This window comes from Sus scrofa, chromosome 4 (genome assembly GCF_054392235.1).
Source record: "Sus scrofa isolate SSC_HxYL_T2T_F1_AM1 chromosome 4, Sscrofa_HxYL_maternal_Yorkshire_Landrace_v2.0, whole genome shotgun sequence".
Classification (NCBI taxonomy): domain Eukaryota; kingdom Metazoa; phylum Chordata; class Mammalia; order Artiodactyla; family Suidae; genus Sus; species Sus scrofa.
Genome location: NC_139386.1, coordinates 22,214,520 through 22,240,201, shown reverse-complemented (window position 1 = coordinate 22,240,201; position 25,682 = coordinate 22,214,520). Strand labels below are relative to the sequence as shown.

The 25,682-nt window shown below is 41.0% G+C and overlaps 2 long non-coding RNA genes across 2 annotated transcripts in view; both read right to left on the bottom strand.

Moving 5' to 3' along the window:
- The window catches only part of LOC106509989 (uncharacterized), a 195,107-nt gene that overhangs the window by 105,443 nt on the left and 63,982 nt on the right, over nt 1-25,682 (bottom strand). The window lies entirely within an intron of this gene.
- Nucleotides 24,329-25,682, bottom strand: part of LOC146403725 (uncharacterized) — a 30,343-nt gene continuing 28,989 nt past the window's right edge. Inside the window, exon 3 of the long non-coding RNA XR_014843477.1 lies at nt 24,329-25,085. This is a non-coding gene — a long non-coding RNA (uncharacterized LOC146403725). The remainder of the gene's footprint in view (nt 25,086-25,682) is intronic.

Sequence of the window (25,682 nt, the reverse complement as noted above, 5' to 3'; positions counted from 1 at the left end):
AGGCCCCTTTCCAACCCTTGACAGAAGAAAAAAAGAAACATCTAAAACTGTCGACAACACAAAAAGTTTCCAATATCCGTGATTACATATTGTCATGCCTATCCAAAAAAGGTGGTAAATTATTTGCTTCAGTAATTAACAGAGACCTCCAGTAAATAATTAATCTCATTCGGTGACTGGAGCAGGGCTTGGCAGCCCCTCACATGGAAATTCTCACCATGGAAATATTTGGATGTGTTTAAAGCACGTCAGATTTCTAGGAGATATGTGAGCCGCCATGGTGGTACATAATGAGATTGGTCTCACGATGTCCCCTTAAAACAACCGTTTCCTTCGAGGGGGTAGACAGTAATGTGAAACATGTTGTTTTGTGTTGTGAAGTTTTAAAGAACTGCGTTAACCACAATAATACTGAGGCTTTGCCCTTCATTTATATGCTAGTTAAATATCCGCCGGTGACAAGCTGCCCTGTCTTCTGATGTCCTGGGACAACTTAAAAAAAGATTTTACATTGTCTGCTCCTTTGATTGTGTGTTGAGCATGGAAAAAAAAAAAAAAAATAAGGTTTTGGTTATTAAGGAATGCAATAAGAGAAAAATTTCAAAACATTCTTCTATTTAGAATACGCATTTATGTTAAAGTATTAAGATGCTCCTCATGAAAGAGCCGTTTGATAGCAGAGACAAGATCCCCGGTTGGGAGTGAAAGGGTCAAAGGTGACGCAGCACTGCCGCTCTTCCATTTGAAAACAACCTTTCCTATCCCTTCGTCTCCCATTGCCGTACCCACCCCACTGCAAATCCACCAAGCCAAGGCATAAATAAGAAACTCTGACAGGCTAAGGAGACACAAAAAACAAATGCCGTTTAAGAGATGGTGGCCAATGTTTAGTAGCCTAGAGGAAGAGAGACTCTTGGAAATTAACATGGAATTTGACTCTTCTTAATGCAATTAGACATATCTGGGTTTCTAAACTATAGTTTGGACAAGTCCCGAAATTCCCAGTGAACAAATACATTTCAATATGTTTAGCTGTTTTGTGTCCTCTTTTCACTGGTTTGATTAAATCATTTCCAGCTATGGTAAAGAACATTCTGCTCCCATTTAAAGACTTAAATTTATAGACTGCATTAAGGGATTGATTTTTGGTTTGGGTTTTCCTACTGCAGAGGCCAAGGGTCCGACAGGAAATAAACAACCTTATAAGGACCTGTCTTTAAAACTGCAGCTTAACAAGGAGATGGTAAACATCATACCTACACTAGGTTTGTTTGAAGCCAGCGTGGACACCATTCCTTACTCCTTTATCTACCTCAGCGGTATCTAGCAGGGTGCCTACCACTGAGGGCCAGCAGCACCCGGAATCCTTTGTCCTGGACCAGTACTTCCTCCATTTCTGAATCAAATATTAGAGCAAAAGTTTTTAAAGCATTCCTTTATTTGTACATGCAAATGTTTATTGGGTGCCCACTATGGACCAAGCACAATTCAGAGTGTGAACAATACAGTCTCCACCTTCATGGAGTCCACATGCTGGTGGTTCAGGGCCATGGGCAGCTCTGGTGGACACTTGGCTGACACTGGCTTTCCTTTCAGACTGGAGAAGAGAGGGGTCCTGAATCCTCACCAGCTCTCTCCCCTGCCTTGGGGCCAATGTGCGCTGACTCGGACCTGCCTCTGCCCTTCCATCTTCTCCTGACGCTGACCGATTACTAACTCTGGAATCCAGTCTTGCTTGTCCCAGGGCCCAGGTGAACCTCTCTGCTTTCCAGGGGATACTCTTTTGGAGATAAGCAACCTAAACACAAACTCAGATCTTTTCCACAGCTTCCCTCCATTGGGTTTAAAGGAGATTTTTGAAGTTAGACCTGGATTCAAATGCAAACTCAGCCACTTTGTAGCTGGGTATCCTTGGAGAAAGTGTTTTAACTTCACAGAGCTTACTTTCTTCTTCTCCAGAAAGGATAATAATACCGACCTCACAGGTGTCTTGTGAGAATTAAAGAAGATAATATGTACATGCAGTTAGCATAGTTCCTGTCACTGTTCTCTCAGTAATTGTACTATTCGCATGTAAATTAAAGTAGGCAATTAACTCATACATACTGACTGGTCTTGCAATCTGGATAGTTTTCACAATATTATAGAAGACATTTTTGGTCAATAAATGTGCAGCTTTCATCATGGGTGCTGGTCACTAGGGATATTCATTTACTTATTATTTAACAAATACGTGTTTTTGTATGTACACTGTTGTGACTGGGCTAGAATTTAAAATCTACATGTATAAAGCAGGTGCTCTGTGCCAGGTATTGTATAAGCACATTACATCCACTTAAATCTCATAAATTATGATTACAGATGAGCAAACTGAGATTCAAAAAGATTAGGGATCTCACCCAAGACTGGTCCAGTGGTTGGAAACGGCACAGCCAGAGGTTTTTCTCAGAGCTACCCAACTGCCCAGCAGAGGGTCAAGCTCAAAACTGCAAATTTGCATGAAGCTCATCATCTGAGCAAACTCAACCCCCAAAAAATAGATACTGAGAGAAGTTCCAAGTGCATTCTAAATCCACACGTCTCAATGTAAAGGAAATGGAACTGAATTGGAAAAAATAAAATTTTAACCAGGAGAAAATTTTATTTGAAATGGAAAGGTAATACTTTGTTTTCAGACCACATCTCTCTAGGACCTTTGTTTATGAGGTAGGTAAAGATAGAAGGAGCTGATAGATATGAATCTGCTGATGAAAATAATCTCTAGCTGTGCTTCAATAAGCCACCAATCTATGCTACAGGATTTGCAGTAGCCGCTGGCAGCAGGCAAAATGTTCTCTTTTGCAGACTGGTCACTAGATGTGAATCAAAGTGACTTAGACTCAAGGCTGTCCTTTGGAGAGAGAATAAGATAGTAAAGAGCCACAAAAGCCACTTCACATTCTCAAAGGCCACATCTGTTTCCCATTAAGAAGCAGGCCAGGCAAGTAACAAACGGCAGAGTTGTTCTCTTGGATAGTGATAGCTTGACTGGCCTCCAGAAAGCTCTGTCTACCCTGATTCTATGGGGTCTCCCAGACCCTGCTTCTCAGCCTGTGCCCTAACAAGTCCTTTCTTCTGGAACTCACCTCTGCTATTTGCCATCACCCTAAGTATTAGACTCCAATCTTCTGCTAAATTCTCCCTCAGATTTCACACTGCTTCTGTAGCAGCTCCCTGGCACTAATCCCTTCCTAATTAACGGTCTCTGGTTTTTAATTCTATTTTGTTACTCAGATCGCCTTTGTGTGACTCTAGCAAGGCTGGCTTCCCTCTGTTTTAAGACACCATTTCTGGCCTCAGATCCAGACCCAACTGTGATCATCTCTTCAGCTAAAGTTAAAGAAATATGAAAAATGTTTGCAGGAGCAAAGAGGTGCCCCTTGGAGAAAAGACTATCCAAAGAGCCCATAACCACTGTCTTTAGATAACCTACAGGCTGGTAAATGGAAGAAAGTCTAGACTTCTTCTGTGGCTTCAGACAGACACAAATGGAAAGATAGCCCTTGGCTCAATATAGAGAATTTTCTAACAGTTATGGTTTGTCCAACAACGGAATATGCTGCTACTGTAAGTAATGTTTCCCCATAACTAAAGATAACTCAAGAAAAAGTTTAATGACCACTTCTCGGGAACGTTGTAGAAGAGATTGACGAATCAAAGAGAAACTGGTCCAAAGGAATTCCCATTGTGGCTCAGCAGTAAGGAACCTGAATCCGACTAGTATCCATGAGGACATCTCAGGGTTCAATCCCCAGCTTCACTCAGTGGGTTAGGGGTCTAGTGTTGTTGTGAACTGCAGTGCAGGTGGCAGATGCAGCTCGGATCTGGTGTTGCTGTGGCTGTGATGTAGGCTGGCAGCTGTAGCTCCGATTCAATCCCTAGCCTGGGAACTTCCATATGCCTCCAGTGTGGCCCTAAAAAGACAAAAGTATAAATAAATAAATAACTGGTCCAAGTACCGTTAAGTCCCTGTCAACCTTTGCAATATTATGATTTGAGATATTGAAATTGTTTTTCTCAGCCAAAGGCTGACAGTGCGATTCTCAATACACCCACCTATTGGTGCAACGTTTCTTTTTTACATTTTTAAAAATTTTTTACTAAAGTGGAGTTCCCATTGTGGCGCAGTGGTTAACGAATCCGACTAGGAACCATGAGGTTGCGGGTTCCGTCCCTGCCCTTGCTCAGTGGGTTAACGATCCGGCGTTGCCGTGAGCTGTGGTGTAGGTTGCAGACGCGGCTCGGATCCCGCGTTGCTGTGGCTCTGGCGTAGGCCGGTGGCTACAGCTCTGATTGGACCCCTAGCCTGGGAACCTCCATATGCCGCGGGAGCGGCCCAAGAGATAGCAACAACAACAACAACAACAACAACAACAACAACAAAAAAGACAAAAAAAAATTTTTTTACTAAAGTGTAGTTGATGTACAGTGATGTGCCAACTTCTGCTGTGCAACAGAGTGATCCAGTCACACGCATCCATATGTGCCCTTTCTTATCTTCCATCATGGCCTATCCTAAGAGACTGGATATAGTTCCCTGTGCCACACAGTAAGACCTCATCGCTTATTCATTCATTATGTCATAGTTTGGTGCAACATTTCTTGAATTATTGCTGTGTTCTTTACTTCTTTTTCTGAAGAGGGTTCAGAACACTGGGTAGCCCCACACACGTCTAAGAGAGATGCTGTTGTGAGATGGGGGGAACTCACATTGCTCTCCCAAAGACAGACGAGTGCTTTCGGTGCCCCTTTCAAGAAGGATGGGGCGAGGGAGTCCTACAAGGGCTCTCTGTTAGAATCTCAGGAGAAAGTTCTGAATATCAAAACTGAATCCTAGCTATTGTGGAAGAAGGCAGTTTGTTTGTTGCCTGCTTCCCACCTCCAGTGGAAAATGTTTTTGATTTCAAGTTACCATCATTTAAAATGTCAAAACTATCTTCACAGCACATAACCTGAGGCTATATTCAGAAACCAAATGAAATTCCATGGAAACCACTTACACCGCTTAGTGGATTGAGAAGCCTCTCTTAAACAAATGTTCCTTGCTTGGTGAGTTTAGAACACAAGTAGAAACACTTCTCTTAAGTTGGTCACTCAACTTTACTGCCTCCACTTGGACTGAAACACCAAAAGGGGCTGCGGGGCATTCCAATACCTCTGCCTTTAATATGCTGACAGGGATTCTTCAAGTTATTGGATTGAGATGTTTGATGGCAAAGGCTTTTGTCACCAAAGTGTCTCCTTAAAGAGAGACACTTCTATTTCATGGCATATTACACAGGCATTAAACATTATGGTAACAAAGAGCTTCCAGTAACATGGAACTACACCAATACTATTTTTGTCAAGTAGTTTACTAATGAACAAAACTTACGGGTTAAAGACTAGATTTCTGGTCAAGGTGCCACAGTAAGTCCTTTCTTCCTTCCCTGTGCTCTAAATGTACAAAATGATAGATAAAAATATAAGAAAGGGAAACCAAGAAAGCATAGCTGGTTCAAAAACAAGATAAACACATTTGTATGTTTGTGGACCACAGATGGGACAGAAATGCAAAATGCAATCTTTAGCAGGACAGAAATCTTAGGACTGGTGGGCTCTGAGTTTAAACATGGCAGCAATAGGTAGGGGTTTGTCTCAATGTAAAGGGTGGCCATAACAAAGTGTCACAAACTGGGTGACTCAAAACAGCAGAAATTTACTTTCTCACAGTTCTGGAGGCCCAGCATCCAAGGTGTCAGCAGACTCACAATCCCTCTGCATGATCTGGGGAAGAATCTGTCCTGGCCTCCTCCAGCTTATGGCAGCATAACACCAATCTCTGCCTCAGTCCTCACACAACTGTCTTCTCTTGTGAGTGTGTCTCTGTGTCCAAATTGCCCTCTCCTTTCTCTAATAGAACATCAGCCACTGCATCAGGGCCCACTTTGATGCAGGATGAGCACATTAAAGAAGTAAAAGGAAGCCATTATGTCCATCAAAAAGTACAAGGAATTAACGAGCAGGCAGAAATCAAACAAGAGTAAGAGACTGTGAGAAAGGGCCAAATAAGACTAAAAAATAAAAATTGTGGCCACTGAAATAAAAACATGATGACAGGATCAAGCCTAGACTGTTCCTGGTTGAAGAGAGAATTCATTAATTAGAAGATCGTCTTGAGAAAGTCACCCAGAATATGACACAGAAAGGCAAAATGATTTTTTTTTTTTTTTAATTAGGATAGCTCAGGAAAGAGAAGGCAAGTCTCCAATATTTAACTAGTAGCAGTCCACAAAATAAAGAATGGAGACCCTGGCAAAGAAGCAACATTTGAAATGACATTTGCTGAGCACTTCAAAATGAAAGAAAGTGATTTCTCAGCAATAATGCCTTTTGATACATAAAAATAAATCCCATACTGGCAGGACATTAAGGATGAAGAAACATTCTCCAAACATCATAGAGAAGAGACAGATTACCCACAAATAAGCCAGAACTAGCCCTCAAGAGGACTTCCAAGCAGTAGCAATAGATGGTAAAGGACAGGGCCATGGTACCCCCAAAGTGCTGAGGGAAAATAAGCATTAATCTGGACATGAACGTCTTGGTGGGAGGTTGAAAGTGGTTGGCTTATGGATACATTCTGAAAGGAGAGGTAAGGAATTTGTCGATGGTACCCATGAGCTGTGAGAGAGAGACCTAAGTCGACACGACGTTCCTCAAAACTTCTCACCCCATACAGCATGACTAGGGTTCCTGGATGACTTCCTAATCAGCAAGTCACACCCTAGGCAGGGCAGCCCCTTCTCTGGACCTCTGGGATTCAGAGCCTGACTGCCCTTCATCCGGTCCTCCCGGAGGAGAGAGCCAGAGACACACTTGAAACAAAGCCTTGCAGAAGTGCAAACTTTGACTTGAGTAACACCATCTGCTAAATGCAAAGACAAGCATTAAAAGCTGCTTCTATCTTTTTGATTGCTTTTATTTAAACCCAGGGAGTCTCTGAAGGGGAACTGCTATCTGAAGTGCCCTGCATAATCTCCTTCTCTCCCACGTCTCCACTCCCTGCATAATAATCAAATACTTGCCAAGAGGAAGGAGAGAATTGTGCAACAAAGTACAATATATGCTTTGAAAATGCCATCCCTCCCCACGATCATCTGAAGATGCCACTGCACACATCTGCATTATCAAGACTACTAGTAGGCAGTAATTACTCCAGCATTAGAAACTTAAAAAAAAAAAAAAAAGAGAGACAGTTCCATTTCTATCTAGTTTGGTCTTCACCATTTCTGTTTCCTTAGTAAATACCCTGGTTCACTGAGGAAGGGAGTTTTTTTTTTTACTCCTAACCCTAACCAGACCTCAATAGCTTGAACCAAGGTTAAATTCTGAAGAAGAAGAAGAAGAAGAAGAAAAAAAAAAAAAACACACATCATCATGTTATATCTTTTTCATTTGAAAGCATGTTCTAAAGTAGATCAACTAGGCAAACAGTTTAATATTTCAGGGGAAAAAAAAAAAGACAAAGAGCCATTCTAGATAAGGGGGAGGGGAGAATACTTACACACGTGGTTGGCAGGCTGCCACGCTGTGCACGTTTTTACATTTTTAAACAGTACTTACCCAATGCTCTCCTTAATCCCATTAAATGAAAACTTTCTCTAATTTTAAAATTAAATTTCCTGTATTTCCTGATAGGCTTCCAAGTTCTTCTCCTTCCCTCCTCCTCCCTGAGTCCCAGGGTATTTCTACAAGAAGAAGGGTATTAGCCTCCTGGACAGATTCCACTTGGCATAACTGCCCCTAGCCTTGCTTTACCCCCCTGGGGTTTTCCACTGGGCACAGATTGTTTCCTGACTTCCTGTCCTGAAGTAGTGGAAGCACTGCCCTGTAGCTAGTGGCTTATGGCAGTGAGCTTGACCCTGCCCCCACTGCCACGTGGGGGCATGCTTCAGTCATGGACTCTTCAATAATCCAAGCATTGTACTCCAGACTCCTTTCATTACTCACCCCAAACATAAGTAGATTTTGAGCACACAACTGCAACATGCATGTGTTTATTTATAAACTATGCCCTTGTGCCATGCTCCGAATGTTATGTAATTTTATAAAATCTAACAAAAAACACAAATTAAATAAACATTATTAATAATTAATAGTAAAACAAAATAATTAAATTAGTTTTAATGCTATTTTAGTTCAAGCAAAGGGACTAAGTATCTGGCATTACTTTTGAAAATTTTGGTGATACCGCAATTCAATAATGTGTTCTCCAATAATAATTTCTGGGTATTTGGATATTTTATTGCTGAAAAGGATGCCTCCTATAGATACATATATCCCAGTGGGAAAAAAGGCCACCTATACAGCCATGTTTATTAATTATAGTATTAATTATGCAGAGGTTTTGGTTGAAATTCAGCTGGTAAGTTTCTATCTTCCTTCGTGCCATTCATTTTTGCTTGCAAACTAACTAGAAGACGCTACTTTTTTTATGTTTCACAAATGGGTGAAAAACTCACTGAAACTCTAGACTTTCAGCAAGTTACAAAATTCTGTTTTTAATGTTGTTTAGTATGGAGATATAAAAGTTTTTGTAGACATACATACAACATTTTTTGAAAAAAAAGATACACCAAACACAACCTTGTTTCTAAATGTGCATCTTTAAAATTCTTTTTTCATGGCAAGAATTTATTTTGAAAATAAGTTATTTCTTACTTATTTACAAAATATCACACTTATTTGAAGGGATAGATTAAATATATTTTCAAAAATATCTCTTAGGTAGCATTCTAGCAAGGGCTAAATTTATTTGATATAAATTTGAAAGCTGGTGAAATATCTTTATGTTTGAAAACAAAAAAAAGTAATAACATTGTTGAAACTGTGCAGTATGAAATATAGACACTCACCATCTCAATAAAAAAATGTTAAATTTCTACCATATTGTATAAGCTAAAGTTTTTTAGAGAAAGAGAATGTACAAAATAAATTTAGAGGGGGGGGGATTTATTTTAAGAAGATGGCTCACACAGTTGTGTAGGTTGGCAAGCCCAAGATTCATAGAGCAGGCATAAGGCTGGAAATTCAGGTAAGAAGCTGACGTTACAATCTTGAATCTGATTTCTACAGGCCATTGGACCTGAAACACAACCAAGTTTCTAGGTTGGAATCTCAAGGCAGAATTCCTTTTTCTTTAGAAAACCTCAGTATTTGTTCTTAAGGCCTTCTATTGATTAGGTGAGACCCACTCAGGTTATGGAGGGTGATCTGCTTTACTCAAAGGTCTATTGATTTAAGTATTAACCAACATTGTAAATTAACTCTACTTTAAAAATTTAAATAAATAGATACTAATCACAGCTAAAAAATGAACTTCACACCAACATCTACAGAAGTATTTGACCCACAACTAGGCATTATAGCCTAGCCAAGTTGATTAAGTAAAATTAATCATTACATGAATAGATAGAAGTCATTTTATTTGACATAAATAATGTGTATACATGTGATTTTACAAAGTGAAACACTGTGATGATGTGTATTCTGTAGCCACACACTGAAAGCAGTAAAGGTCACCATGGTTGACTGCCCTCTGTGACCCATGAAGCGAGACTATTTGACCTAAGCATGCAATGCCAACCTCCATACTAAATGTAAGTAATGCTTCCTTTTCATCTTAATTTTTTTAGATTAAAAAATGTAAATAGACATTGTTTTCTTACTACATGTCCATCTAGAATTCATTGGTCTGAAGCATTAGGAACCTATCAGGAAGGTCTTCAGAGCAATGGTTTTTAGAACACTAAATGATGACCCAAAAATTGTGTAAATAATGCATATTTCTAGATGAGAGCCACTGAAAGCTTTACTTAATAGAAGTGGGATAAAATCCAGAGATCTATATTTTTAACCATCACCCCAAGGATTCCTTCCAGGCATCACCAATGTCCTGCATTGTCAAAGACGAAACACTCAACTGCAAGCACTGGTCGAGTGTCCACCAAGGACCAGGCATTCTGCCCAAGTATATGATGCATTCCTTCCCCTCCAAAAGCGCAGATTGGGACTAGTCTCAAAGAACTAAATTTTCTGAATTCTTGTCTTTTTAAAAAGTACATTTTTCTTGGAGTTCATTTTTCTTGGAGTTCCCATCGTGGCGCAGTGGTTAATGAATCCAACTAGGAACCATGAGGTTGAGCGTTCGATTCCTGGCTTTGCTCAGTGAGTCAAGTATCCGGCGTTGCCGTGAGCTGTGGTGTAGGTTGCAGACGCGGCTTGGATCCCGAGTTGCTGTGGCTCTGGAGTAGGCCGGCGGCTACAGCTCCGATTAGACCCCTAGCCTGGGAACCTCCACATGCCGCAGGTACGGCCCTAGAAAAGACAAAAAAAAAAAATAAAATAAAATAAAATAAAAAGTACAAGCCCTTATAATCAAAGCCAGTAAATATCTTATGTATGTGAGTGTATAAGGTGGCAATTGTTTAGTAAAAATATTCCTCACTTATGTACCCTTAGATGCAGCAGAGGGTCATGGAAAATGCCCTGATGGAGGACAGAAAAATAAGCTTCCGGTTACAGCTCTGCCATGTACTAGCAATGTGACCTTGAGCAAGTTATTAAATCTTTTTATATCTTGCCTTCCCTAAATATAAAGTGAGGGGGTTGGATTAGATGATTTGTACTAGTCAAACATTCTACGACTCTGCCTGCACCTGGGAAATCAGCATAGGTCTTTCCTCCTGGCAAAAGCAAGGTGCATCTTCAAATAATCAAGAGATAGACGTTTTCAGTACTTTTCATTCACTCAATTAAATTTCATCCAATTGATATAAAATGCACCAGGCCAGTGAAGCAGGTCTGGCCTATTTCAATAGCAACCCCATTCTCCAGAGATCAACTGTATTTCAACCAAGTCAAAGAAGGATAAAGTGGAAAAGTGAAAACAACCCACGACCAATCTAATTTGCCAGCCTAAGGCATGTGTGTTTTGTTCTGAGTCTGCCCCATGCCAAAATGAATGACTTTTATCAGTGTCATGGGGGGAGAAAAATCACCCAAACTAGTTGTTCAGCATCCTGGAAATAAGGCAAACCACTCATACATTAAATTTATTTTTAATAAAATAATCTTTCACTAATGGACTCATTTTACTGCCATACACATGCATTTTAACCTTTCTGCTACTATCTGCATAATAATGTAAAACTCTCCATATAGATAAGGATTCATCAGGCAGTCTCTGTTCACAAGCTGTAGCCCAGAGCAAAACTGTAAAGTAAGCAATTTATCTCCAATGGCACTCCATTTTTCATCACTGCCAACAATATTATTATTAAAATAAATATATCATGTCTGGTTAGTCCTTTAGATTATCTGAGGCAGTTTGAGATATATCATTTTGTGAGGCCCTCAACCACTCCAAGAGTTATACAGAGGGGAAGTTATCTCCACTATCACCATTTTGCAGAGAAAGAAAGAAAAAGAAAACAAAGTTACAGAGAGGTAAAGTGGCTTACTAAAGCTGCACAGTGAAAAGCAGCAATCTATGACTTGCATACATGTTCCCTGACCCCAAGAATTAAGGAGGTTCTGTGATGATGGTGCCCTAACCAACCAGTGCACCCACCTGTCCCCTGCAGCATCTCTCCATGCATCAGACCTTTGCTTCCACATCCAGACTCACCTCTCCTTGGCCCCATTCCTGAGGGGCCGTCTTTCTGAGGCTGTATAACTAAGTGAATTCTTACTAAAATGTTAATGGGTGCCACTGAGTTTGTATTCTCCTCCTTCTAGATAACATAGACTCTAATAAAAGATGTCTGACTGCAGTGCCATCAGTCAAAGAGTAGATTCTGATGGTTGGGAACTACTAAGCCAGTTAGAAGCTGGAAAGAGTGCACATCTTGTATCAAGAGAACTCTTGATACTGTTTGAGTGTAGTCACAAAGGCACATGGCTTGGCTGAATGTTCTCTCATGTAGGTGGACCTACCAGGCTAACAACAGTACAGATATCCCATGTGACTCAAATCCCAGCTGAATATAAGTCAACAATTATCAAGCACCAACTACTTATATGGAAATGTCCCACATGATACTGAAAATCAAGCACTAAAGAGTAAGACCTGTAATTAGCCATAGCCAGAGAATCCAAAAAGAGATGTGATAAATGACACGGCCTCAAGGAGGAGGCCCTTGAAAAGAAATAATTAGTGGCAGCATCCAATAGAGAACACTAGAGGAAAGGAGCCACCTTTCAGTGGAATTGATCTGATAAATCTCCATTACTTAAAACATTAACCTTGAGCAATGGTAGATCAAAAGACTGAGAATTAATTCCAGTAATAATAAAGATCCCAATACAAAGAGAGCCTGATGCAAATATCGTAAGCTATGCAGCCAAGGGTCTTTAGAATCTGGACCCCAGAGAAAAGAAACCAAGACTTGGGACAGGGATAGACCCAATTATTAGAACTGCCTGTGGATTAAGGACTTTCACCAGATTCACAGTGAAAAGGGATTAGAAATTTCTACCAAGCTTTCACTGAAATTATTGTACCTGACGATGCCTGAGTTAATAGAGAGTATATATATTTTCTATTACGTGGGATAAAGTTCAATCTGTTTTCTCTTTAGATGCCTTTGTAAGGCATCTCTGTACAAAAGAAACATTTCAAGCAATGTTGTCGGCATATCTTCGGTCTGGGTAGATATTACCTGGTTATTGAAGTTCAGACTCAAAAACCCAAAAAGTATTGAACGGACACCTCACAAAAGAGAATATCAAAATAGCCCAGAAACATATAAAAAGATGCTCAACTTCAGTAGTCATCAGAGAAAAAAGAAACAATTAAAACCACAATGAGATAAAACAATGCACTCCCCAGAATGGCTAAAATGTAAAAGACTGACTATGCCAAGTGTCAACAAGAATGTGGAGCAACTGGAATTCTCTTACACTACGGACAGGATGTAATGGATGTGGACTGGCACATCCACTTGGGAGAAAGTTTTGTAGGACCTATTAAAACTAAATACACCTGTGCCCCTTGACCCAGCAACTCTCCCCTGAAATATAATTCCTATAGAAATGAGTGCTTACAACCACCAAAGCACATGCAAGGATATTCGTAGCTGCTTTATTTGAGAGTGAAACTCAGAAACAACCCAAATCTTCATTAAAAAGTAGAAAACATAAAGAAATTGCGGTATACTCATTAGTGAGTGGAACACCACTTAACATCAAAAGTAACAAAACCCATGTACAACATGCATAAATCTCACAGACACAATGTTGAGTGGAAAATGTATACTATATAATTCCATTATATGAAGTTCAAAAATAGGCAAAACTAATCTATGGTGATAGAGGTCAGGATGGTGGATGCTCGAGGTGGGGAAGGGGAAATGACTGACTGGGAGGGGTCCGAGGGAGAATTTTTGGATTCTGACCATGTTCTGTTACCTCATTTGGATGGTGGATGGTGGGGAGGGTATACGTGCATACATATTTAATAATTAGTCAAGCTATACATTTAAGATTTGCACACTTTTCAGTATGTAAGATGGACAAAACGCACCCCTCTGTATTTTCCTGGTCCAGAGGGCTCTCATGCCTGTGTCTTCAAAGAGCCTACGATCTAATCGCAGGTGGGGGAGGGGATGAGTTCACCATTGGATGACACTGGATTGTGATATATGAAAGGAAAGCTACAAAGGAGAGTAATCAGTTAATCCTCCCTGTGGAGACAGGAAAGGCTTCCCGGGAGGTGACGTGGCAAATGGGCCTGAAATAATGAGTAGAATTTAACCAGCAGAGGTGGCAAGCATGGGGCTGGGGCATTCCCAACAGTGAGCCCAGTATAAGCAAAGATGTGGACACAGAAAATATAAACGGCTTCCTCCAGGGATTGGGGGTGGAATTTGTTGTGATGGAAGAGTAGAGGTGAGGGCAACGAGAGAGGTGTAGGAAGGGGAAAATGTGGATTAGGGATGGACCTCTCAGGTCTTGAATGCTAAGAGTTAGATATTTTGGACTTGAACATGAAGCTAGGAGTTGGTGTTTAGAGAGAGAATGAAATGAAGACAAGGGAAACCAGTCCAGGAAAGGAGGCACCTAGTTCAGCTCCAAACAGGCTTATTCAAACCTAAAAATCTCCCATTTTTGAGACCAAACAAGACCCAGACATCTGCCCTAAAGCAGGCACAACCTTCTACTGCCCCAAACCTCCAGAGTATGCTAAGCCTCTCCCTAAACCAGTTTTCTAGAAGCAGCAAATCTGTTTCTGAAGGTGATATTTATGCCCCCAGATTCAGGACCCAAAGAAATGAACTATCAAATACAAAATTAGCCTCATGGGGTCAACATCAGACCTGGTTGAAGCCCCAGTTCTCAGTGGTCTCATTAACCAAGTCTCTGCAGAGAAAAATAAACAAAGATGCTTTTAGCAATTCAGTCCGAAAGCGACTCTGAAACCAGGAGTTGTTTACGTAGAGAAGAAAAGACTTTGCTTCTGTAGCGCATTTGAGCAATTTCTCTTGTTCAAAGTGTACTGTATTCAGAGTTGCAGCATGTAGTAATTACGATGCTCTTTTAATATGTGCTTTATTTTTTAAAATTTCAGCAGTAGCAATTTTCTAACATTGGCCAAATAAATCTTTCTTCATAGATTTCCAGCTTTAATAAAGCTCCAAGATTTACAGCTATTTTTGGCAACAAAATTAGAATCATAATTTGTTATCATATAGTTTCTTTCATACCAACAGGGCTAAAATCTCTGTGGCATAAGTTATGCTCATTTATGAACCATAGGTACTTATCTGTGAAATAGCTCATGGAAACCATTCACTGGAAAAATGCATAAGGTGAAGCTAAGGCTCCAAGAGCTTAAGTGACCCAAGATCACATAGCTAGTAAGAAGAAAAGCTGGAACTGTGACCCCAGATTTCTTGATGCTGGCCTGACTCTCCATTCCATCCTGGCCCCCCTCCAAAAGCAGCACACAGAGATTATCAGTGGTGTGGTTGATGGGCCTGGGACTAATGTTAGCTAGCAATGCCCGAGGCGAAATGACAAGCCACAAAGGTCATCTTTCATCTTCTTGCTCCTTGGGGCTCCCTTTCTTCTTGCTTCCAGGTAATATTCCGGAAGTTCATCCAGATTCTGTTCTAGAGGTTCTTCCTGGTATTACTCTGAAGTTCGTCCAGGTTCTGTTCTGAAAATCCTTCCAGGTTCCATTCTGAAAGTTTGTTTCAGGGTTCTGTTCTGAAAGTCCATCCAGCTTCTGTTCTGAAAGTTTGTCCAGCTTCTGTTCTGGTACTATCCATAGTCACAGGGAGACCCCACTAAAGCCAGCTCTCCAGGGGGATCTCTTATAGTGAGTGCAACATGGAGTCAGGGACACACAGTGGGGCCACCATAGAGCAGAGGTTCAGTTGCTCTTCCTCCCACAAGCATGAAGTCTGTACCTTCTCCTCCAGGGGAGCACTACCTAGACTCTCCTCTGAATAACTCCACTATAGTACAAATCATCCTACCATTTTTTACATGACCATCTTCCCCAACAGACAGTTTCCTTCCAAAAATGTTTAAAACAGAGGAAAAAAAAAATCAAACTTACTGCATTCCTCCTTTTCAGCCTCTCCTTTCTTCTCAATTTTCACCTTCCTGTTCAGAAACACAGGTGCAGTTGCCCACTATACATGAGTTTACCTGCTGTGGGATCCTAATTTCTATGTTCTTTAGAAAGCATGTAGCACAATGAAGAAGGCCAAGCTTCATGACCCAGAAACTCTAAATTAGCAAGAGAAAGAGAGACCAGGTGAGAGAGGGAGCTGAATAGGGAACCAGCGAGCAGACAGAGGGAGAGGGAGAACAGAGTGGATGGGAGAAAATCAGCTCTGTCAGGCTGACCCTGTCTTCATCCTGATGCCCAAATACACAGGACTTCACATTCTGTCAAATAACCCACTCACACTAGGGATATCAGTGAATAAAGTGAATTTTGCTACAGAATTCATGGGGGACAAGGAGAGAGGTGGAAGTTTAGGGGGAGAATTTACATGACATACCCTAAAGCCCACAACTTCATGCATTCAACAAGCCTTTCTCCTAAGCCTCTCTGCCATATCATACTATATTACATATATAAATATATCATTACATGTATATACACACACCTATATCATCACATATATATTTAAACACACACCCATATCTTTTCCGATCTCAGGACTGCCTCCCCCTGCCCCAACTACCACCCAGGTCCTAGTTATCTTTCCTCCCTTACCCAAACCTTTCCAAACATGTACAGCATACTACACAAACACTTAGTAAAGAGCCCTCCAAGATCCACCCTCCCTAGGAGGTTATTTATAAGAAATTAAAAAATAGCATTTATTTCCCTGTAACTGATAGACAGTCAGCTAGCAGCCTAAGTAATTAGGGAAGGGGGACAGACACTGGCATTTTTTAAGCACTTATGCTTAAATATGCTGGTGTTACTACACGTGTTGCCCAATGGCAACACTTAAGATTCTTACACGTGATGAAATGGACACAACGAAGGCCATATTTTATCCATGTTTTCATCACCCTGAGTGGAGTTTCCATCTCTTCCTCTCTGTGAGATGTGGAATATGCCTACCATGAGAAATAAGTAGCACTCATTTAAAGAAGGGTGTTGACATGACAGGGAGATTAGGAATGCACCATGAGTTCCAACCAGCTCAGGCCATCTTTTGAGGCTTCAAGATGATTCGGGACAGACTTCCAATGAGATGTGAAATATTGAGTAATAGAAAGGAAACTGGGTGGGGAGCTGGGCAGGAAGGAGATGCTCTACCAAAATCTATCATTTTCCAATGTCAGACAAGGCTTTATTTGTTGGCTCCAAATGACAACTAATTCCTTCCACCTAAAGGAATTCTATAATTTGCCTGTGACCACCCTCCACGTCGACATTTGGCATAGCCTGGGAAACACGGAGAAAGAGACACTGTGATGTTGGCAGGCGGGGCGGGAGATGGGGCTCCGGGGCCACAGACGGGATGACCTAATTTGCAGAAGGCTCTGGGGGACAGGAATAAAGACTGGTTCTCTGAAAGCTGGGAAGGGGCGTTTAGCCTCGGAGAGTAAAGGTTATTTTATCAGGAAATAAATCAGAGGCCTGTGCCGTGACCACTTTTTTCCAGGCACATCTTGGTGATGAGGGTGTGTGTTCAGACCACAGGAATCTCAGAACCACCCATCCTCCCCATGAGCTCTCTGGGACACCAGGCTGGTGAAAGCCCCAGACAACAGCATTCTTGAGTTTTCGCTTCAGTGTCTTTCGGAGTGCGTGTGGTTTGCTTTCATCTGTGTTTGCATGTGGCCTTTGTTTGTTTGTTTGTTGTTTGTTTGGACAATCTCATTTGGAGGCTGGTGGTTGGGTCCTTCCCCCTGTGGGAAGTGGCTGCCAAGGAACCGAGTGTCTGCTGTGCCCCTGGTTCAGCCCCACTGGCCAGCTGCCAGGCTGGCGCTTCTGCTGGCCTGGCTCACAAAATACAAAATTCCAGTGGGCGCCAGGGCAGCAAGGAGAAGAGCACTTAGGGGCAGGAGCAAGGCAGCAGTCTACCAACCTGTCAAGCAGTCCCCAGGGAAGAGGCAAGCATCTGTCACAGAGATGCCCATTGAGGGTAAAAATACTCGCCTAAAGAAAATATCAGTGGCAGGGGACACCATGCCCTTGCTGCCAGTCAATGCATCCTTTTGAGTAGAAGTAACACGCGTTCCTATGGCGGGAAGAGGGAAGTGGCACTTGGGTCCTAGTGTACATCTGTGAAAGGACAAAGGGGAGGGACGGACTTGCCAAGGCCGTTGGACATCTTCCCTCCTGTGGCCCAGAGGTGTGTCCCACCTCAAAACCTGAAATAAACCCCAACACCCCACCTTCAGCGAAGATGGAGTTATTTTCAAAAACGGAGGCTTTTGCTTTGAAGCTATTTCAAAAGCCTAAGATATAATTTAGCTTCGAGGGGGGGAAAGCTACGAGAAAGGAAAAGAAGTAAAAATACAAGTTGTAAAAAATAAAATAAAAATAAAGTCCTAGAATTAAATTTTGCAACCAAAACACAGGCCTTTGGATTTCTCATCAATCACGGCTCTGTGTTGCTGTTTTGGTGAATAGATTTCTGAATTTTATTTTGAATGGTGTAATTTTCAGATTAAGGTTTTTAAAGAAGTACAGGCTCAAAGCGAAAAAATAAAGAAAAAGGAAACTGCTCCATACAACTACTTCATACAAGTGAGGGCGTGGTCACAAGATGTGCCTAAAAGAATGTTTCTTCAAATTTTCCACTATCCCCCAGCTCTTTGCGCTCTCTGCTGTCTGTAAATTCTCCCTGCCCAGCGAGCTGGGCCTGTCTGCATACTATCAGAGATAACATCAGGTCACCACTTCAATTACCAAATCCCTGTTTTCAGAGACTTAACTCAGGTATAAAATGTGTTTGGGGCTCAAACGTGGCAGATAACATCTCAAACCAGCAGTTAATTCTCTAACATGCTTTCAAGGGCAAACATCTTCTAACTGCTTATTTTCTGATCCCATAGTACAAATAAACACAAGGTTATACATTAAAATTATCCATAGCATGTCCCAGAGCCAGCAGGCCCTGACTAATTGGATCCTGAGACGGCAGTATGTAAAAAACAAAACAAAACAAAACAAAACAAAAAAACGCTCCTTTTCAAATGGGGTATTTTTTTGTAAGGAAACATTTAACATGGAGAGGAGGGTGACAGGGGAGGAGAAGGCTGTTACTAAGAAAATTCCTTATAGTTTTTGGATGTCAAGAAGAAATCTGAGAAGTTCTCGTTGTGGCTCAGTGGTTAATGAATCCAACTATGAACCATGAGGTTAAGGGTTCGATCCTGGCCTTGCTTAGTGGGTTAAGGATCTGGTGTTGCTGTGAGCTGTGGTGTAGGTCACAGATGCGGCTCGGATCCCACATTACTCTGGCTCTGGCTTAGACCAGCGGCTACAGCTCCAATTTGACCCCTAGCCTGGAACCTCCATATGCCACAGGAGTGGCCCTAGAAAAGGCAAAAAGACCAAAAAAAAAAAAAAAAAAAAAAAAAAAAAAAAAAAAAAAAGAAGAAATCTGAAAGGAAAAGGGAAAAAAGAATTTCTTCTTCACATCTCATCCCCTAAAAGCTGTGTAAGGTATTTGCAGTCATGTCTAGAGCTGTCTGATTTCCCTTTTTCTTTTTATGGCCACACTGAGGCATATGGAAGTTCCCGGGCTAGGGGTCCAATTGGAGCTGCAGCTACACCACAGCCACAGCAACACTGGATCTGAGCCACATCTGCGATCTATGCTGCAGCTTTTGGTAATGCAAGATACTTAACCCACTGAGCAAGGCCAGGGATTGAACCCACATCCTCACAGACACTCTGTTGGGTTCTCAACCCACTGAGCTATAATGGGAACTCCTGTCTGATTTTTTCCCCCTTTTTTTCTTCCAGTTTTACTGAAATATTATTGGCATTAATACCGATGTATGGTGACACATTCTAACTAGACTTACTGTTGTAATCATTTTAAAATGTGTAGAAAGATCAAATCACTATGTGGTATAACAGGAACTAACATAGTATCATAGGTTAATTATACTTAATAAACAAACAAACTTATAAAAGAAGAGATCAGGATTGAAGCTACCAGAGGTGGGAAGAGGGAGGGAGGAGGAATTGGAGGAAGGTGGTCAAAAGGTGCAAACTTCCAGTTATAAGATAAATGAGTACTAGGGATGGAATGTACAACATGATAAATATAATTCGCACGGCTGTATGTTTTATACGAAAGTCGTTAATAGAGCTGATTTTTAAAAGCACAGAGTAAGATATTATGATCCTGTACCTGCCACCATTATGTTGGACATTCATCCTGGGGGCTCAGGTGACTAAACACCTAAGGCATGGCCACTGGCTTCACAGTGTCAGGTTGAGCACGGAACAAATAAGAAGATAAAGGGAGGCGGGTGGCTACAGCTCCGATTCAACCCCTAGCCTGGGAATCTCCATATGCCACGGGAGCGGCCCAAGAAATAGCAACAACAACAACAACAACAAAAAGACAAAAGACAAAAAAAAAAAAAGAAGAAGAAGAAGAAGATAAAGGGAAGTATATGGTGGTATCCGCCATGTACTAAGTACACTGGTGATAAGTGAAGGAGGCCAAGCTTGCTAAACGGGGTTATTAACATGAGTTTTAGAGCCAGACCACCTGGGATTAAACTTGACCCCACCTTGGGCAAATTACTTAATCTCTCTGTGCCGCAGTTTCCTCATCTGCAAATGAGGTGAAATATAATACTGGCCTTGTTGGAGCAGTGCCAGGCACAGTGTTTAAATGTGTAAACTGGTCTGTTATGACAAGAGGGAGATTGATGCTGGAGAAAACTGAACGGAAAGGAACGGAGGTAACTGAACTGCTCTGGCTCCTTTCTTTTTTCTTCTTAAGACTTCAGAGTTCCCTAATCTACTGTCGGAGAGTCCTCAAAGATCATGGACAGAGTTCCCGCAGCCCATCCGTAGCTCCCAGCAGGTGCCTGCAGAGGACGGCAGGATTCAAGGCTCCTTCTCCTTCCTTTGTCTTACCCTCCCTGAATCAGACCTGCAAGGAGAGGGTAACATGGCTCCCCAAACACCCCAGCTCTGCTGCTCCCCCTTTTCCAAGCATGACACACATGAATCCAGATTCTTTTGAATACAAGCAGCAAGATTCAAACTCAACCAAGCTTTTGCAGAAGGGATCTTGGGAAGGATGTTCCCAAGACTGGAAGCTTGCAAAGGCGGGGACGGGAGCAGCTCTGGGGGCCTCCGAGCCTCAACACGGCAGGTTTTCTTCACTTTTGGTTTCCAATTTCTGGGCCCTTGGCTTTGTTCCTTCAGTCTGGCTTTCTCCAGAGGCAGGAACCAGGGCCACCAGCACTCCTGCCTCACATCTTCCTGTTTTGTCATGGAAGAAAAAAGAGCTCTTTTCTGAGCTTCTAACTGTAAAATCCCAGAAAACGACTCTAGCTGGGCTTGGACCACAAGTTCAAACCTCCATCACTCCCTGTGGCAGGAAGGAGCCTGAGATGCTGTGGTTGGGCCAGCTCGCTTTTCTAGAACAGTTTCTGGGGCCAGAGACATGGAATCTAACATCAACACACCAGTTCCCTGCATATTCAGACATGTTTGGGTGACATGCTGTTATCTAAGGGCAAAATGGTGCCAAAAGGATGGATATTTCCCACATTATAGAATGGCATTGTGGGCGTAGTACTTTTATAGATAAGATTTGGCAGAACTGAGCAAAATATGTTGTTACCTGCTTCACAGATTCTTCATCTCTCATCCTTCGTGATAAATCAGTTCCTTTTTATGTCAATAACACAAAATATATCTGTGTCGGGACACAACACAATTCTAAAGGGCTCCACTCGTTTTGCATTTTGGAAGGTGGAGTATAAAGTCACCACATCCCTTGGAGCTCTCTTGGTGCCTCCTACACGGTAGCTTCTCAATAAATGCTTGCTGCTCAAATGTATGAGGGAATGACTAATAGAACTTTCTTCCTCAAATCAACAGTGAAATTATAAAAGAGATCGATCACATACCTAGGTTAAAATACAAGTTCTTTTGCTTTCATTGAAGGCAAACTATTTTATCCACATAAACACCAGTTGCGCCATCTTTAAGATACAAAAATAATAATACCTCAGAGGATTGTCATAAGGGTTAAATAAATAACAGATATGACAGGGAATACATATTACTTAGAACACTCTTTTTTTTAAATAAATGAATTTTATTACATTTATAGTTGTACAACAATCATCACAACCCGATTTTATAGTTTTTCCATCCCAAACCCCCAGCCCATCCCTCCCTACTCCCTAACTGGTCTCCTTTGGAAACCATAAGTTTTTCCAAGTCTGTGAGTCAATATCTGTTCTGCGAAGAAGTTCATTGTATCCTTTTTTTAGATTCCGCATATAAGTGATAACATATGATGTTGGTGTCTCACTGTCTGACTACTTCACTTAGCATGATAATTACTAGGTCCATCCATGTGGCTGCAAATGCAATAATTTCTTTCCTTTTTATGGCTGAGTAATATTCCATTGTGTATATGTACCACATCTTTATCCATCCTTCTGTGGATGGACATTTAGGTTGCTTCCATGTCTTGGCTATTGTATATGGTTCTGCAATGAACACTGAAGTACATGCACCTTTTCGAGTCATGGTTTTCTCTGGAGAATACTCTTTTCTAATTAACTTTGTTCTTTTTGTTTTTTTCTTCACCACCGCCTCAACCCCCTCAAGAAAAAAGGTAGTGTGATAGTACTGAAAGAGGAATTTAAAATAATATAGTTCAACATGCACCCGCATGTTCACTGCAGCACTATTCACAATAGCCAGGACGTGGAAACAACCCAAATGTCCATCAACAGATGATTGAATTTGGAAGAAGTGGTATATATACACAATGGAATACTACTCAGCCATAAAAAAGGATGACATCATGCCATTTGCAGCAACATGGATGGAGCTAGAGAATCTCATACTGAGTGAAATGAGCCAGAAAGACAAAGACAAATACCATATGATATCACTTATAACTGGAATCTAATATCCAGCACAAATGAACATCTCCTCAGAAAAGAAAATCATGGACTTGGAGAAGAGACTTGTGGTTGCCTGATGGGAGGGGGAGGGAGTGGGAGGGATCGGGAGCTTGGGCTTATCAGACACAACCTAGAATAGATTTACAAGGAGATCCTGCTGAATAGCATTGAGAACTATGTCTAGATACTCATGTCGCAACAGAAGAAAGGGTGGGGGAAAAAACTGTAACTGCAATGTATACATGTAAGGATAACCTGACCCCCTTGCTGTACAGTGGGAAAATAAAAAAATAAAATAAAATAAAAAAATAAAATTACTTTCAACCAACAAAAAAAATAAAATAAAATAAAATAAAATAAAATAATATAGTTCAATGTTACCATGTGTAAATCACTTATTCCTCATAGGTTATAGAATATATTTTCAGAGGCCTTTGAAAGCACTGGAAAATTTTTTTGTTTGTTTTCCTTTCAAGAATAATGTCAAAGTTAATAAAAACATATTCTGAGTAAATCTGATGACCATCTTAAAAGCAAGTACTGCCCCCAAGTTCATGCTAATACTTAGGATTTTTTTTGATGATAAATAATTGCCTAAAGAGGCCTAACAAATTTCTATTCAAACATAATTTATAGATAGATAGGCAAACATAGATTTAGACATACATATACACCATTTGTGTGTCTACTTTGTGCCAAGCTCTCTGTTAAGCATTTCACCCCTACATATTAACTCAGTTCATCCTCTCCATAGCACTCCAGAGAGGTTTATTACCAGAGTCAGACTTATAAGGACAGTGAAGATCCACAAGTTTAAGTGATTTGCCCAGGTTTCAAAGCCACAAAGTGAGAAGTCAGGACAAGTCCCATTATATCTATTGTCAGAAAACCCATCCTCCTTCATTGCACAGATTCAACTCTGTGCCTCTTCAAAAGTTCTCCAGCTATTTCTCTTCCCAAAAGTTTTTTCCCAGTCTTTCAAAATTTCATCTAACACAAAGAAGAAACTTTTAGTAAAGAAAATAGAGAAAAAGAGGGTGCTCTGTGTGTGTGTGTGTGTGTGTGTGTGTATGTATCTCCCTACTGGCTAGATGGAAAAGTGAATGAAGATGGATGGATGGATAAATGTATGGCTACAGATGGACAGATGGATGGAAAGCCAACAAAGTCTTCTCTATCAGACTCTACATCTTATCGTTTACTTTCTACCTTTCTCTCTAGGACATCCAATCCATAACAAACACCTAGAATTACCTATTTGATTTAAAATTACTTACAAAAATGGAGACATTAATGAACTGGTAACTTCTTAGCAGCCAAGTACTTTTTAAAAATGTTTTAGGAGTTCCCTCATGGCTCAGAGGACAGAAATCTGACTAGCATCCATGAGGATGCAGGTTCAACCCCTGGCCTCACACAGTAGGTTAAGGATCTGGTGTTGCCATGAGCTGTGGTGTAGGTTGCAGAGGCGGTTCAGATCTGGCATTGCTGTGACAGTGGTATAGGCTGGCTGCTACAGTTCCGATTTGACCACCAGCCTGGGAAACTTCATATGTCACCAGTGTAGCCCCAAAAAGACAAAAAAAAAAAAAATGTTTTAGAAGGCTGGCGATCACTACCACCCTTAGAACAAAACAAAGCATTTTTTTTTATAATTTTTTTAATTTTCCCACTGTACAGCAAGGGGGTCAGGTTATCCTTACATGTATACATTACAATTACAGTTTTTCCCCCACCCTTTCTTCTGTCGCAACATGAGTATCTAGACAAAGTTCTCAATGCCATTCGGCAGGACCTGCTTGTAAATGTATTCTAGGTTGTGTCTGATAAGCCCAAGCTCCCGATCCCTCCCACTCCCTCCCCCTCCCATCAGGCAGCCACAAGTCTCTTCTCCAAGTCCATGATTTTCTTTTCTGAGGAGATGTTCATTTGTGCTGGATATTAGATTCCAGTTATAAGTGATATCATATGGTATTTGTCTTTGTCTTTCTGGCTCATTTCACTCAGTATGAGATTCTCTAGTTCCATCCATGTTGCTGCAAATGGCACTATTGCATTCTTTTTTATGGCTGAGTAGTATTCCATTGTGTATATATACCACATCTTCTGAATCCAATCATCTGTCGATGGACATTTGGATTGTTTCCATGTCCTGGCTATTGTGAATAGTGCTGCAATGAACATGCGGGTGCACGTGTCTCTTTTAAGTAGAGTTTTGTCCGGATAGATGCCCAAGAGTGGGATTGCGGGGTCATATGGAAGTTCTATGTATAGATTTCTAAGGTATAAAACAAAGCATTTTTAAAGCAAACTAACATTTCCTAACATATCTTAAAGTTGACCGTGATAGCACCAACTATGTTCATATGCATTCTTCTGTTTCATCCTCACATCAAGGCCTGCAAAACAGATACTCTTATCGCCAGATATTCTTATTCCTTAGTTTCAAATAAGGAAATTGAGACTCAGAATACATAACTTGCCCTAGGTTGGATATCTAATATTTGATGTAGGCAGGATTTTAACTGCTTCCGCCTGGCTGTGGAGCCCCTTCTTTCTCTTTAGTGATAAGAACATTGAACTTGAGATCTATTCTCTTAAGTGCACAGTACGGTCTTGGTGCAATGTTGTAACACAGACCTCTAGAACTTACCTTGTGTGACTGACACTTTATACCCCTTGAACAACTCTCCATTTCCCTCTTCACTCAACTTCTGCCAACCTCCTCTCTGCTTCTATCAGTTTGAATATTTTAGGTTTTTCATATAAGTGGGATCATGCAGTATTTGTCCTTCTGTGCCTGGCTTATTTCAAATAGTATAATGTCCTCCACAGTGATCCAGGTTGTTACATGTGACAAGATTTCCTTCTTTTCTAAGGCTTAATATCCTTAATAATTAAATTTTTTAAATTTCTCAATGGACATTTAAGTTGTATCTTCATCTTAGCTATTGTCAATGATGCTGCAATGAACATGAGAGTACAGATATTTCTTT